Raw genomic sequence first — 15,665 nt, 5'->3', positions numbered from 1 at the left:
AATACATGTGAAACAGCCACATATGTGATAATGTGCATTTCTACAGATTCTCCAGTAAAAACCACAAAGCCTTTTTCTGTGGAGTTTAAAAAATCCCCCACCCTGGAAAAAGCTCAAACTCCTGTGAATCACATGTGGACAGACCTCATACTGTTTGATTGGACTGAGGAGTATTATTGTGTAGATAACCCCCAAGAGTGGCTATTTAAAAAAAAAAAAACGACAGCTAAACGTCAAAGCTCCCCCGGCCTGTGCCATATGAAAATGAAAATGGACTCTTCCAGACAGATTCCCTCCTCCCATGATTTTTACATTTTCAGGGTGAGTCTGGCTAGTGACAAGTCCTAGGGTAGAAACGTGACCCTTGAAGATGGCTTAGGTTGTCCGCTCCTCACCTAGGCCTTTCTGCACTTGCTGAAACAGGAGGTACCTAGAAAATAGCTGATGAAAATCACTTTTGGTTCAGCCCTAAAGGTAGCCAAGAAGATTAGAAAATAAAACAGAAGAGATAAAGAAACAGAAAGGGGTAGGGGGTTATTTTAACTGTCCAGTCCTGGAGCATGCTTTGCCAATTTGGCATCTTTTATCTGAGGTGGACTATAATTCCCATCACTCGCAGTCATTCTATTCTAGAGAAATATGTAGTTTCAATGCAATTTATAATGCAACTTTTTCTGCATCAAAACTGAAAGTACTGTATACTGCTGTTTATTGGGCAGAAGCCATATGAAATATGTGTGAATCTTTGTGGAATGGTAACACAAAGATAACCCTATAGTAAGTTTGCCTTAGGGTCACCATAAGTCAAAACTGACTTGGACACACACCACCACAACACTAATCAAGATATTGTACTTTCACCTATTACCAATACAACTAGGGTTGCCATATCCCGCCGGGGGGGGCGGGACAATCCTGGTTTGGGCGGTGCCAACCAGGTCCCGGTCCGGTTTGGCGCCCAAACCGGGGCGGCCCCGCCCACCGTGGCCACCTCAGCCCACGCGGCGGCTCCAAGGCCTTGCTGAGGCCTGGGAAGGCTCTCCGCGGTTGGAGCTCCAGCCGCGGAGACGCTCCCTCCCGTGCCCCAGCGAGGCCTTGGAGGCGGCTCCGCAGTCGGAGCTCCGGCCGCGGGGTCCTCCAAGGCCTGCGCAAGGCCAGGGAGGAGGAGGAGGCCGCTTCCCACCGCGGCGATCGCCGCGATGAGGAGCGGCCCCTGCCTCTTTCCCGGCCTGGGAGCCTGCTGAGGCTTCCTCCCAGACCGGGAGGAGGAGGAGGACGCTTCCCTCCGCGGCGATCGCCGCGATGAGGAACAGCCTCCGCCTCTTTCCCAGCCTGGGAGCAGGCCTAGGCTTCCTCCCAGGCCGGGAGGAGGAGGAGGAAGCCTGGCACCGCGGCGATCGCCACAATGCTAAGCTTCCCCGCACCCTTCCCGGCCTGGGAGCCGGCCTAGGCTCCCTCCCAGGCTGGGAGGAGGAGGAGGAAGCCTGGCACCGCGGCGATTGCCGCGATGCCAAGCTTCCCCGCGCCCTTCCCGGCCTGGGAGCTGGCCTAGGCTCCTTCCCAGGCCGGGAGGAGGAGGAGGAGGACAAGGTTTAAAAATCTAGGACTTTTTTTTTAATTTCCTAGCCAGGAAATTAAAAAAAAAAATGTCCTACATTTTCAAACCTTGTCCTACATTTGTCCCGGTTTGGAGGTCCTCCATTATGGCAACCCTAAATACAACAGAGCATCACAACCTTTTTGTATGAACTACTGTGCTGGTGAAGGATTCCATTGTCAGATTCCACATTGATGTTATATAGCAGAGATGGGTGAAATGTGGCTCTCCAGATTTTGTTGCACTGCAGCTCCCAGCAGCTGTAGCTAGTGATGAGGGATGTTGGGAGCTGCAGTCCACTTGAAGGGCTGGAGTTTGTCCAACCCTGTAGTATAGTCTCTCTGCAGCTACTGTACTACAGAGTCTGCAATTAACACAGAGAAGATAAAGTTACCAGTACATTATTTTATTCTGAAGGTCTCAGTTATTAACTGTATATTCATGTTTGTGTATGAAGAAAAATCCCAGAAGCTTTGCTTGCCAAGCCTCTGATGTCACTTCAGAGACATAACCATGGCAAACAGGCTGCCAGTAAATGGACTATTTTGATAATATAATTGTACAACAGGTGTAATACAAGTATTACTCAGATATGTTCATAGTTGTTTTGACTGTTTTACCAAGTAATTAGGTTTTTTAACAGATCTCTAAAGAGCGATTAGCAAAGCAAATTGTAACATGATGTTATAATCCATGTGTTTTTATAAAGGGGAGACAAACAAGGGAGAAAAGAGCAAGCAACAATAATCAGTACAGATTCTTCCAGGGGTAGCCATGTTGGCCATATAGCAAATCCCATAACATCAAAAATCCACCAAACAGGGATACCTTTATTGAGCCAGCCCAAATGCACAATATACACGTTGCAAGCTTTTGAAGCTCCACTGGCTTCTTCATCAGGCAAGGTATTAAAAGCCACACAGGAGAAAAAATTGAACATGTTAACAATTAGCCTGCATTTTGCTGTTTTTATTCTCAGTTCAGATAGTATGGAGGGTTTTTCTTGCAGGCTGGCACCTCCTGCCCGTGTGGCTACTGCAAAATTCTCAATGTCCAGGAAATTTAACATTTGCAACACAAAAAGATACTTCCTTTGCAATCTACTATGTCTCTATACTGTGTTCAATATAATCTGTAGTGAATTGTCTCTTAGAGAAAACACTTTTTTTTACAATGCTTATTACTCTGTTGATATTATGTCCTCACAAGGTGTTATCAGTACGGTCAAAATATTCAGACACTGCTCCTGGTAGTATTTCTATCTTTTTTTTCTGTGTATTTTATACATTATGTATTTGTTTATTATTTTATTTAAAATACTTTAAAAAATCTTTGGTCTGTTTTTAAACTGCATTCATTTGCTTTTACCTGTTTTTATTTGCTGTATATTTATTTGCTTTGGGAGCCCTGGTGGGCTGAAAGGCAATAAACAAATAATTATACATGGTTTTAAAAAAAGACCTAAAATGACTACTATCCAATAAAGGGAAGCCCTGACCTTGAAAAGACAGCAGTAGCCTTGACAAAGGGATTCTCTAGGCATTCATCCAAAATCTGCTCATCACTCATCACACCTCAGAAGGTTAGGGGAGCCTGAGAAGAGTCTTGCTAGAAGAGTTCAATGATCAAAGTATTACTTACACATGGGTCAACTAGTACCTGAGTCCCAGGACATGAAGGGCTTTAAAGGTAAGGATCATCGCTCAGAAACAGATCAGGCATTAATTTTAACACAGGTGAGATATGATTCTGCCACCTGGACTGCAACCACACTGCAGAAGTAATCTAGTTTGACACCTCTTTAACTGCTGTGATTCAATACTATGGAATTCTGGGATGTGTAGTTTTATGAAACATTTAGCCTTCTCTGTCATAGAGCTCTGGTGCTACAACAAACTACAATTCCCAGGATTCCATAGCATTTAGACCTGGCAGTAAAAGTGGTGTCAAACTGGATTATTTCTGCAGTGCTGCTGCAGCCCTGGTCACAGTTAAAAGCCCAGTGGCTTTTAATGCTCTTCAAAGAATCCCCACTATAGTTTATTTGTTTCATTTTTATGCCGCCTTTCTCCTAGAAAGGGACCCAAGGTGGCTCACAAGATAAAAATATTTTGAACACTTTACGATAAGACGATAGTTTGTTAGGTGACCACAGCAGTCCAGAGTTATAGCTTGCCCACATATAAATAACCAAAGCCAAGTTATCTACTCCCTGACAAAGAGAGTCTCAAATTTGTGCATCAGACTAAGCTGAAAATGATTCTAAGCCACTGAAGACACTTGAGCATCCAGCAGAAACTGAGTCTATGAACAATTTCAAATTATGCTCCCTTAGAGGTGAGTGTGGCCCTGCCCAAAACAAGATAAATATTGCCTCTGGGGGAAGCTACCCACCATGAGTTTTAGCTTATTGGCCCTCACCTAGTTCATTATTGCTCACATCCAGTGTCTGAACATTTCAGCCTTCTAGTCTGATTACGACGTAAACTCAGAAGCAGAGTTGGGTGGGTCCTCCAAGCTTGGATGACTTTGATCAGAGGTTTCATGCAGATTTTGAAAACGCTATATTAGGGACTAAATTGTATATTGTGTGTGTTTCTATGTATGTCCATGTGCTTTGAAGTCATCTTAACAAGGGCTTGAATCCTATTTATTAATTGACCTACTAAATAAACTGTTGATTGGTGAGTCATCATATAGGTAAATTGTATTGATTCAGTGGGCCTTCTCGGCACTGACAGTAAGAGTCAAGTCAATATTTGCCTCTTTGGCACCTGTTCCCACTATGCGCTTGTGTATTAAATATATGTTTCTACATAATATTTGATATGTGAGCAGAAGCAGAAAAGTAGCTATACGTAGGACTGCAGAGCAGCAGCAGTTTGAAGTAGGCAGTTCATTTGAATGGGAGCAAATAAATACAATACCAAAGTCAGAATCATCTCTTCTACAGTTTTTCTGATCTCTTTCTATGGTTGTGAACACTGGACAGTAAAGAAAACTGGCAGGAAGACAATCAAATCATCAACAGATGCCATGGACACAAAATCAGTGGGTCCAGGAGTAAATTAAGCCTGATTTTTCATTAAAAATGAAGGTGACAAAACTGAGGCTGTTATAGTTTGAACCTGCCATGAGATGACCTGACTAACTGGAAAGACAATAATGCTTGGTAAAGTGGGAAACAGCAGGAAATGAGGAAGACTACATTACAAGTAGATAGACTCAATCAAGGAAGCCACAACCCTGAGTTTGCAGGACTTGGACAGGACTGTTGGAAGTTATGGTTACCACAAACTGAGGTTCACCTGATGACTAATAACAACAAATTGGATCTTGCCTTTCTGTCATCAGTTTCTTATTGCATTGAATTCCACTAATATTATAGATGTTCTGCTTCTGGATTTTTTCTTCATGGCTGTCATCCGGCTCACTTCAAGCTCCCCTACAACCACCATCAATGACTTCCTCCTCCTCGCAGTCTTCACACATTCTGTGACTATCAAAAAGACCAGCCAATACACTTATAAACTAATGGCAGTTATTTAATGTAATGTGTATTTAACTAGAGTCAGTGCCCTGCCTTTAGAATGCTAAATTAAAAAATCTTTAGCATAATATGCCAGCAACAGTCTTGATTTTTTTTTAAAAAAATTACTACTTTTGAATAGTAAGGGAGTTTTGAAACCATAGTAAATTTTAAGAGAGGGAGTGACCCAAGAAGGGCAAAATCCTCATATTATCTCTGGACACTACCAGGGGATAACAGATGTTTTTTCCCCAATGTGTGCATGAGGCTCCATGTGGGCCAGATTTTGGAGACCATGGATTAGGCTTGCAGGTCAGAGGTTTCCCTCCCTGTTGTCAACCTTGTTGGGATAGGAGCAGATCAGAATGTCTCAATCAGCACTGTTTCTGTTTGCTACCCAATGTGTTTCACAGACAGCCTTGTTATACCAGTTAACAGACACCTGCAGGGTATATGCATCCTTCCTGATGAGCCTCTCTTGGTCAATCAGATCATAATCTGATACTCTGAAAGAAAATCTGGTCTTGGAATCATACAGATTCATTCTTTTTCCTACAGCAAGTCACTGCTATCATACCATTGTCTCTTCTGTTGAGGAGGATGAATGAAAGAGACTAGTCTTTGGATTGAAGAAGAGGATGGGTATGCCTCTCCTTTTACCACTACTAGAGGAAAGAACCAGAGCTTGGGAACGTTCGTTGTTCAGACTACAGGTTCCATAATCTCCCATCCAGCATGGCCATTTTAATCTCTGTTTTCTTAAAATGTGCTCCATTTTTTCAAGATGGTAGTTAGAGCGCCAGGTGACAAGTATTTGGTATGATTAAATTAACACCAGTGCAGAAGGAATGGCTGCCATGTGTGAAATTCCTTCCTGTGATGGCAAACCATTTGTGAGAATGATTTACCACACAGACTCCCCTGCACACACACAAAAGAAACAGGGAAAGAAATTGCCAGCTAAGCTCAGGTATGTGACTGCCTAGAAGGATATTTTGCACGTCAGTGTCTTCTGCTCAGAGAGCTGTTTAGAGATCACTATGCAGTTTCATGGCAAATGTTTGAAATTTCACAGCACTCAAAAATCCAATATTTAACTCTGTTGATGGGTGTTTGCTTCTCTTTTAGTGAAGAAACTCCTAGCTTTGCTTAATATCATAGGAAAAGTAATTTAAAAAGTTATCTGACATAGAAATTTATCTGGCAACATGTTTTCAGATTGCTATTATGTATATACTCATGTACAAATCGACCTCCTGTATAAGTCGAGGGAAGGTTTCAGGGTCAAAATCCATGATTTCGATATGACCTGTGGATAAGTCAAGGGTAAAATTTAGGGGGCTATAAGGAAGGCTAGAAAGGGGAAAATACCACTTCCGTCCCTCCTTCTCTTTCTCTGGACCTCTCCCAACCAATTCCCAGGTGCTGGAGGAGAGGTTTCAACATCAGATTGAGAAAGGAAGCAAGTGAATTTAAATAGAAAGGCTTTCTGATAGGAAGCAAAAGCTTGCAAAATGGACTGCAGAGGGAAGGAACTAGTGTTCAGTGAAGATTGAGGCATCAGGCTTGCTTGCTTTAGGACCTTTCTAAGTACTACTGATGTATTGACCCTTATATAAGTCTACCCAGAATTTTAGGGTCAATTTTGGGGCATAGATTTCTGGACTTATAGTCGAGTATATATGGTATAAAAGCTGCTTGGAAGCAATCAATCAAAAAGGATTTTGCTACATTACTTCAGGAGCAGTGTTTACAGGTGAAACGTGATACAATAATATGTCAGCTCTTTTCTATGATTATGTATGCCACCAAATAACTTCAACTAGCTACTAAATATTATTTTCAAAGAAGCAGCTGTGTTAGTCTTTTGCAGCATAAAAAGGGAAAAGAAAAGGGAGGGGGGAATCTAGTAGTATCTTTAAGACTAACTGATTTATATTTTGCCATAAACTTTTATGGATATTACTCTGAAGCGCATCTGAAGAAGAAGTTTAATATCCCTCCCATTTTGCTTCTTTGGTTATTAGTTTCATCATGCCTTTCCTCATAAGAGGGAGCTGGGTATGTTTAGGTGGTATGATTAAGAGGTGGTATGATAGCCCTGTTTAAGTGTTTGAAGAGGTGTCACATTGAGGATGGAGCAAGCTTGTTTTCTGCTGCTCCAGAGACTAGAACACAGAACAATGGATGCAAGCTACAGGAAAAGATATTCCATCTTAACATTAGGAGGAGCCTCCTGACAGAGCTGTTCGACAGTGGAACATACTCCCTCAGAGTGTGGTGGGGTCTCCTTCTTTGGAGGTCTTTAAGCAGAGGCTGGATGGCGATCTGTCAGGGATGCTTTGATTGTGAGTTCCTGCATGGCAGGGGGTTAGACTGGGTGGCCCTTGTGGACTCTTCCAACTCTATGATTCTATGATTTTACTCTACTATTTATTGTTGCTAGTTAGAAAATGCTTCCAGTGGCCTTTTGGTCTAAGAAGCTAAGCATCCCTGGCAAAATGAAGTGTGAGCAAGAGTGTAGTGGAGAGCCAGCATGGCGTAGTCGTTTGACCATTGGATTATGACTCTGGAGAGCAGGGTTCAAATCTCCACTCAAGTATAAAACCCCACTGGGTGACCTTGGGCAACTCACGCTCTCTCACTCTTGAGGATGGCAATGGAAAAAAATCCTGAAGAAATTTGCCAAGAAAACTCTATGATAGAGCCTTAGAACTGCCATAAGTAAAAATGACTTGGAAGCACACCACAACAAGATAAGAATAGGTGTGTAGTGAAACAAGTGTCCTAAGGGACAAGGGAAGCTTGCAACTCTGGCAATTCTTCAGTATAGGGGTGGTGCTAGAATACTAGGAACGGAATTTGCCAGCCAGAAGAGCTTGTCAGCTCTACCTCAAGCCCACACCTTTCACACCTGAGGAAAGAACCCATGTAGAGAATGACTGGTGGTTTTTCATGGAAACTGTCCTAAGCAGTGGCTACTGGTGGCTTCCATTCAGTGAGGTGGTGACTGCACTCTGGATTTGAGTACAAACAAACTTTAAAGAAGCTATTGAAGGTGGGGAACCTCATCTGTCAAAATAGGTTCAGCACCTTGGGCAGCTCCTTTTAAACATGAAAAGAAAAGCCAGAGCAGGTCCATCACTACATGGCTTGGAAGCTGTCAGATGCTACTGGTTCCAAGTAATTTCTTGTGGTAACATTTAACACCTTATTCCACTGGATGTTAGTGAAAGAAAGGTTGGCACTTTGGGTACTACTCCTGGAAGGTGGTGTGTGCATCTCTGAGTGCTGGTGTTCAGGTGTTTCTCTCTCCCCACTCCCACTTTTCATGTTCTAGAGTAAGAGAGGTCAGCACTTGAATGAGGTCTGTTAGTTTGGTTCTGCATGGGCAGAACTCTTCAGGCAAAACAACCCACGGTCTTCCTTTCTTGGAGCTGGAATGGGGATTGTCAGGTAACAATGGGGAAAACCCCTGCCCACCTAGGCAACTCTGAAGTTCAGAGGAGGGGCTACATCTCAGAAAGCAATGCCAACCACACTACTTTGAGCATGGTGACTTGGACCTACACAGCGGATTGCATTTTGGTACTCTCCTTGGGAGTGTGGCTAGGCAGGTCTGTCATGAAGACTTCTTGCTCTTCAGAATGTATCAGTACCTCACTGACTGAGTGTGCAAGATTATTTCTAAAAGGAATGGTGTTCCTAACAGTGTAACTAATCACCTGAGGCAGATTTTCCAAGTAGAAAGTGAGAACTCTTTTTTATTATCATCATCTGAAATGCATGAGGTCATATGTACATTTCCAGTAGATTTTGGGGTTGACCTGCAGAACCTGAAACATGGTCTCAGCACATGTGACTGATGTGATCCCTGTTTTTTTTAAAAATATATATCTTTATTATCAGATTTTAAAACAAGATCTCAGTTTAACAGTCATAAGCAAACTAAATCAGTGTGATGGATCCTCCATTTCCGGTTGGTTGAAAGTGGTGTTTAACAGCTTCATGTACCTTTTCACCAGGACAATACATGACAACTTTACAAGTTTGTTTTTGTCCCAAGCATGTAGGACAGGACAATGGTAGAGGTATGCCAGAAGACATAAAAGGACCATACAAAAGGGAAAACACAATCACACATTTAACAAACAAACAAAAAAAAAATTGGCACAGTTGAAAATTCAAAGCAGCTTCATCTACACAAAATGGAAAGAAATGGCAGGGAGCAGCATGGCCACTTTCTTTTTATTTATTTTTTATTTATTAGAGTACTTTTCCAGTCTAACCTCTTATGGAAAAAGGTCTCATCCATTTTCAGGTATTATCATGACATCATTTCATTCCAGTGCCACAATGGCAACCCCTCCAAAAATCAAACAAACAAAAAACCAAACAAAAATCACAAAGTGAAGAGTAGGATGGGAAGGTCCTGTGGAAGAGACATCTATTTGTGGAGTGTGCATTAGCAATAGTGAGATTATTGCAGGAAGGTAGCAAGGTGCACTACATTCCATTTACAACCAGCAACCCTATCATGAATGGTTGGAGCAGATTAACATGGTATAAAGGAACAGTGCAGTAAGGTACTTAATTTTAGCAAAGTTGGAAATGACTTGAAGGCACACAACAACAAAGAGAATGAGGGTAAAAGGTTGTTTTTTTCCATGCAAGGTCTGTAGCAGCCCAATTGTAAGTTTCAGTAGCTTAGTAATAAGGACTTATGTACAGGTGTAGCATCTACCAGACAAAATAAAAACACATATTCGATATGTAATATAGATTATTACTGTGGGTTAGTAGCGGTATTATAATGTTGACCTCCCAAGCCCTGTTGAACTACTTCCCTGAGAGTAAGTATTCAATGAGACCTATGTCTGAGGAGGAATGCACTAGAAGAGACTTGGAAGAATCCACAGGCCCTTTTTTTCATTCTCTTCTTGCTAGCATTTTCCAAAGTGTAGCTACACATTGTGACGAGAATCCTGTTGGTCTCCTATAACTGTTTACATTCCCCCTATGGGAGTGGCTGGAAATTTTTGTTCAATGCACAAGATCTGCAGTTAAAAGTTGCAGAATCAGAGGCGCACATAGGATGTTGTTCATGTAGATATGCAGTCATCTGTGCAATTTGTTGTGCATTTAGCTGCACAGTATTACCATGCAACACAGTGGTCAGATAAGACAATAAACATATATCTCTCCATATATGTATTTTATACTGTTTTAAATATTTTAACATATATGTCAATTTAATTGTTGTTGTTGTTGTTTTATAAAAAAAACCCAAACCTTTCTCCCATGTATTTTGTTTTCAACGTACAGTGCAAGAAGCCTTGATCCCCATACTGGGGAAAAGATGGGCAAATAAATAAATAAATAAATAAATAAATAAATACATGTCTTTATTTACGCTGCTCAGACCCCATACATGCACGTGTCTTATGTCTCCATGAATGTTGACTATAGTTAGTGTTCGCTAGCAAACTAGAAAATTCTAGATCAGGCCTTGGCAATATTTATTTATTTATTTATTGGATTACAACTGACCGAATCCCTCAGCCAGCTGGCAGTTGTAATCTCAGAAGTAATTTTTCCAGCTTTGGCTCTGGTTACAGGCTAACCATGACTAATGCCAGTGCAAATATATATCTTGTTAATACTGGTAAAGGAAGGGAGGAGGAGTTGACCTGTGAGAGGACAGGAAGAAAATAGTTAGCAACTAGGTCAGCAACATAACACCATTTTTACTTGTTGCATAGCTTTTGAACTGTGTGTTTTCTACATCCTTGTTACCCACCCAAAAGTAACTAGTTACAGTTGACTATGGCTGCTGTCACACTGCAGAATTATTACAGTTTGACACCATTTTAATTGCCATGGCTCCATTCTGTGGAATCATGGGATTTGTCATACATTGTGGCACCAGAGCTCTCTGACAGAGTCAGCTAAATAGCTCATAAAATTACAAATCCAAGAATTCTATAGCATTGAGCCATGGCAATTATAGTGGTGTCAAACTGCATTAATTCTGCAATGATGATACGGACTATGTTACTTGTACCTTGTTACTTCTAGGCTCTGTTATGTAGTATTAAATTCCCAAGGATCTCTTTACACTAAATCACAGAACCTTGTAATTGGAAGAAATCCCTGGCTCTCCAAGTGCAGAATCAACAGCGAATGCATCCCTGAGATGTAACTATCCAACCTCTTCTTTAAAATGCCCAAAGAAGAGAAGTCCACCTTCCAAGGTTGTCTGCTCCACTGTTGAACAGCTCTTACTTTGCACATGAGGTAAACATATTTTTAAAATTTCCTTTTGCAATTTATACAGATCTGCTTAATCGTTTTGAGCCACTAATACTAGTTTCCTTGGTGACACTGAACATAAACATATGCCACAAGAAATTTCCCAGCTTTGACATTTTTTTCTGAAGTGAGGCTCATTAAAAGAAAAACAATACTGATAATGCAATGAAAGGCGCTTTAGGACAAGGACTGGAGGGGAAATTATATGTTTTACAAGACTGTTACTTCCTGAGTTCCAAATGTTCCATTCAAGATTTGTTCAGCTGAGACTTAGTACATCAGAGAATCAGGCATGCATACCACTGAAACGTCCTTCATTATTACATCTCTAGGCCTGTGGCCAGTTTAAAAGATTAAGCACTTTGGATTTCCTGAACAGAGAGAGTATATGTGTTTGCACTGTAATGCACTGAACCTAGTGTATACTTGAAGGCATTCTTAGGTTTCTAGTTACACTCTAGCATCAAAGTGCCTCTTCCCTTTGTGTAGGACCATGTATTTTTATGCTGCACCTCTCAGATTCAGTCCCTAACATGAGCTTCCATAGATATTCACTAAACCCACTTCTTCATATGCAGTATGTAGTAGTGCTAAGGTTCGGGTATAAAACCTATTTATAGAGTTGTGGGAGTGGGATAGAATGTAATAGGATCCAGAAAGATGTAAATCATGTCAAAGGGCTCCATAAAGTGTTGCAGGTCTTTCAGATCTTTACAGTGGACAGTCAGTTACAATATTGTCAACTTGGGCAATAATACTGTAAACCTTCCCATGCGCAAACTAAGCCAGGCAGAGAGATCTATCCTCTCATACAGCCTGTCCTTCTGCCCCTCAGAACCTATACATGGTTCCTAAAGAAGATTCAGTTCTGTGGTGACCCGGAGGCTTTCTTCCACTGTCTGCAATTCAAGGAACATTTCAGGGAGAGAGACACCAGCCAGGAGAACAGCTCATGAGCATCACCTTAGTCTGCATCACATGATGCAAACTGCATCAATGGTCACTGCAGTGATACACAAGAATATGTTTCCAAGTGCTATAAAAGGAAAACCTCTACATGGACCCCTCCAGGAGGCCAGAAGATAGATGTGGATTTCTAATAATTCTGAGATAATCAAGAGACACAATTTAGCACACAATTTTAGCCGTATGGAACAAAATGCCATCCACAGTCTCAGAAGCAATCTTAACATTATTATACCACAGTCGGAAAATGGAGAGCTAGGGTCATGATGAACAAGTCAGACAGCATACAGGACGCTGAGAGACAACTATCCAACACCATATTTTACAGAATCCTCTTCAAAATCCCACTGAATATCTGAAGAAACTACACAAATTACTCAAAGAATTCTCCACGGACGTACAGAACCAAATTCAAATGGACAGACCTGATGAGCCCAAATGGCATCTTCTATCTACTATCCAAAATACACAAATGAAGCAATCCAGGAAGACCTGTTGTGTCAAACAGTAGAACCCTGATTGTTGGGATACTTGGCTGTATGGACTTATTTCTCAGATCGTATGCCAGCAACACTCCAAGCCAGGGGTAGGCAACCTTTTTGAGCCGGGGGCCGGGTTGGTGTCCCCCAGGGAAGCCAAAAAAAAAATTTAAAAAAATTAAATAATTAAATAATATAGGACAACATTTTCAAATGTAGGACACATTTTAAAAAATGGAGGACATGCGGGAAAAGTTGCTGATTTTTAAAAAATGTTCATATAAATGCATGTTTCTTAGGCATGATCAAAATGGAGGACATTTGGGCATTATTCCTAGACAGATGGCAGAAATGGACTTCCCTTTCTGGCCAACCCCCCCCCCCATTCCAAACAGCACATTTGGGCATTGAACATGGCTTTACTTACATAACCAAACTCTTTGGGTTTCACACTGAACATGGGTTCACATGGCTATGCATATTGAACATGTCAAGGTGGTTTCACAGTTCTTGCACCAAGTGTACTTCTCAGAAGTGTGTACTTGGTCAAGGGACTTTGGTTTTTCTTCACTGCGCATGAGTTTGTAAAAATCACAGCAATTTACATTGGCCGTGCCTCTGAAGCTGGCTCATATCAATATCACCATTAAAGAACCAAAAACGCACAGAAAAGGCACTTTGGAAAGTCACACTCTCTTGGCTTCAGAAACAGTGCCTGCATGCCTCTCAAGCTGACTCATATCATCATCATCATCACCACCACACTATCACTGTCAAAACAAGGGAGACTTGTTAGCATTAAAAGCACCCAAAACACACTTTGGAAGGTGACACTCTCTTGGCTTAAGAAACAGTGCCTGCATGCCTCTCAAGCTGACTCATATCATCATCATCATCACCGTCACCACACTATCATTGTCAAAACAAGGGAGACTTATTAGCATTAAAAGCACCCAAAATAAAAATTTAAAAAACCTTGAGGCCTCTGGCCACTCACCACCTCTTCCTTCCTCCTCTTCCTCCTCCTCCTTCTGCTTCCCCTCCTCCTCCTCTTCCTCCTCTTCCTCCTCCCCCTTCTGCTCCCCCTCCTCCTCTTCCTCCTCCTGCTCCCCCTCCTCCTCCTCTTCCTCCTCCTCCTTCTGCTCCCCCTCCTCCTCTTCCTCCTCCTCCTTCTGCTCCCCTCCTCTTCCTCCTCCTCTTTCTTCTCCCCCTCCCCCTCTTCCTCCTCCCCCCTCCTCCATGCACCGCACGGCCTGGGGGCGGGGCGGAGGAGGCAGAGGAGAAGGAGGTGGGCGGCGCGGGCCCTCGCAGGGAGGCTGGGAGGGTGGCGCGGGCCCGCGTGGGGAGGCTGGGAGGGCGGTGCGGGGCTTCCCCCTTTGCCTCCTCTGCCCCAGGCCGTGCGGCCCTCTTCCTCCTCCGTGCGGTGGAGGAGGAGGAGGAGGGCCGCGCAGTTGCGTGGCCCAGGAGGAGAAGGCGGTGGCAGTGGCAGCAGGACCGGGCTGGGGCCGGTCCTGCCGCCTCCACGGGCCGCATCCGGCCCACGGGCCGGGGGTTGCCAACCCCTGCTCCAAGCCATGTGAAAGATACAAATGATATCCTGAGGAAAATACAATATATCCACAATTTCCCAGAGAACATCATTTTAGCCACTATGGATGTGGCATCCCTATATAGTTATACCTCATACCAGGATGGACTATAAGCCTTGGAGTATGCCATCCTGAATGATGCTACAGCAGAGCTAGCCACCAATATGTACTTCCTCATAACTGCTTCACTTTTGGAAATAAAATGTACAGTTGGCCCTTTGTATCCATGGGGACTCCATTCCTGGCCCCTTTGTGGAGGACAAAAAACTCTGGACCTCAGGTCCTATTCATCCCAATAGCAGTATGTTGTGCTGCTGCAGCCATGTTCACACGATGCCATTGGGGATAACAAGGCGGGGCCACCCACAGATGATCCAATCCATGGATGGCAAACCCACAGTTGGCAAGGACCGACTATACTTCCAAGTCAGTGTCACAGCCATGGCACAACTGTGTGCAAACATCTTCATGGCTGATCTGAGGAACGCTACCTCAGCACATGCACCCCAAACCCTTCTCTTCTACCCATGATTTCTTGATGGCATGTTTTTAATTTGGCCACATGGAAAGCAAACATTTGAAGTGTTCCACCAAGATTTTAACAACTTCCAAGCCACATCAACCTGAGCTTGGAACAATCCACACAACAAATTCACTTGTTTGACACCACTGTGCAAGCTCTGGAGAGGCAGGCCTTTCTCAGGCCTCCAAATCTTAAAGCAACTAATGCTTGCAACAGGATACATAACATTGGTGATAATGCATGGAGAAGATGCTGCTACAAACCCAGATGCCAACTCTGTCATCACATCTACTCTGGGACCAATGTTACAGGGGTCAATAAGCACCACTCACAACATCAGAGCCCTACTATGCAATATACTGGACAGGATAGTCTCTATGCAAGAGGATTAATGGACACAAATCTGACATTAGAAATGGCAATACCCAAAAACTAGTTGCAGTATCTTTCAGTCTTCCTGGCCACACAGTAGGGATTTACAGGTTGAGGTCTTTGAACAAGGAAATTATAAAGGAAGTCTAGATAGAGAAACAGTTGGACTGAATTATATTCACAAATTCCAATCCACCAGTAGTGATATGAACAAAACTAATGGCTTCATGGCACACTACATATATCAATACAAGAGTCCTCACTACTTCACAGCAAAAGGAAACTTTTCAGAGTTTTG

The 15,665-nt window shown here is 42.7% G+C and overlaps 1 protein-coding gene across 4 annotated transcripts in view; it reads left to right on the top strand.

Moving 5' to 3' along the window:
* Window positions 1-15,665, top strand: part of ACSL6 (acyl-CoA synthetase long chain family member 6) — a 133,469-nt gene that overhangs the window by 21,918 nt on the left and 95,886 nt on the right. The window contains exon 1 of one of the 4 annotated variants that reach the window (XM_089530633.1): window positions 8,529-8,582. The exons of the other annotated variants lie outside the window; for them this stretch is intronic. The gene's annotated coding sequence lies outside the window, so the exon portion shown is untranslated. Of the gene's footprint in view, window positions 1-8,528; window positions 8,583-15,665 lie in introns of those variants that run through there. 4 annotated transcript variants of the gene reach the window in all.

The sequence above is a fragment of the Sceloporus occidentalis genome, unplaced genomic scaffold, assembly GCF_023333645.1.
Source record: "Sceloporus occidentalis isolate IW3139 unplaced genomic scaffold, rSceOcc1.0.p SCAF_1, whole genome shotgun sequence".
Lineage (NCBI taxonomy): Eukaryota > Metazoa > Chordata > Lepidosauria > Squamata > Phrynosomatidae > Sceloporus > Sceloporus occidentalis.
The sequence above is the reverse complement of the archived record's forward strand: the minus strand, read 5'-3'. Positions and strand labels throughout refer to the sequence as shown.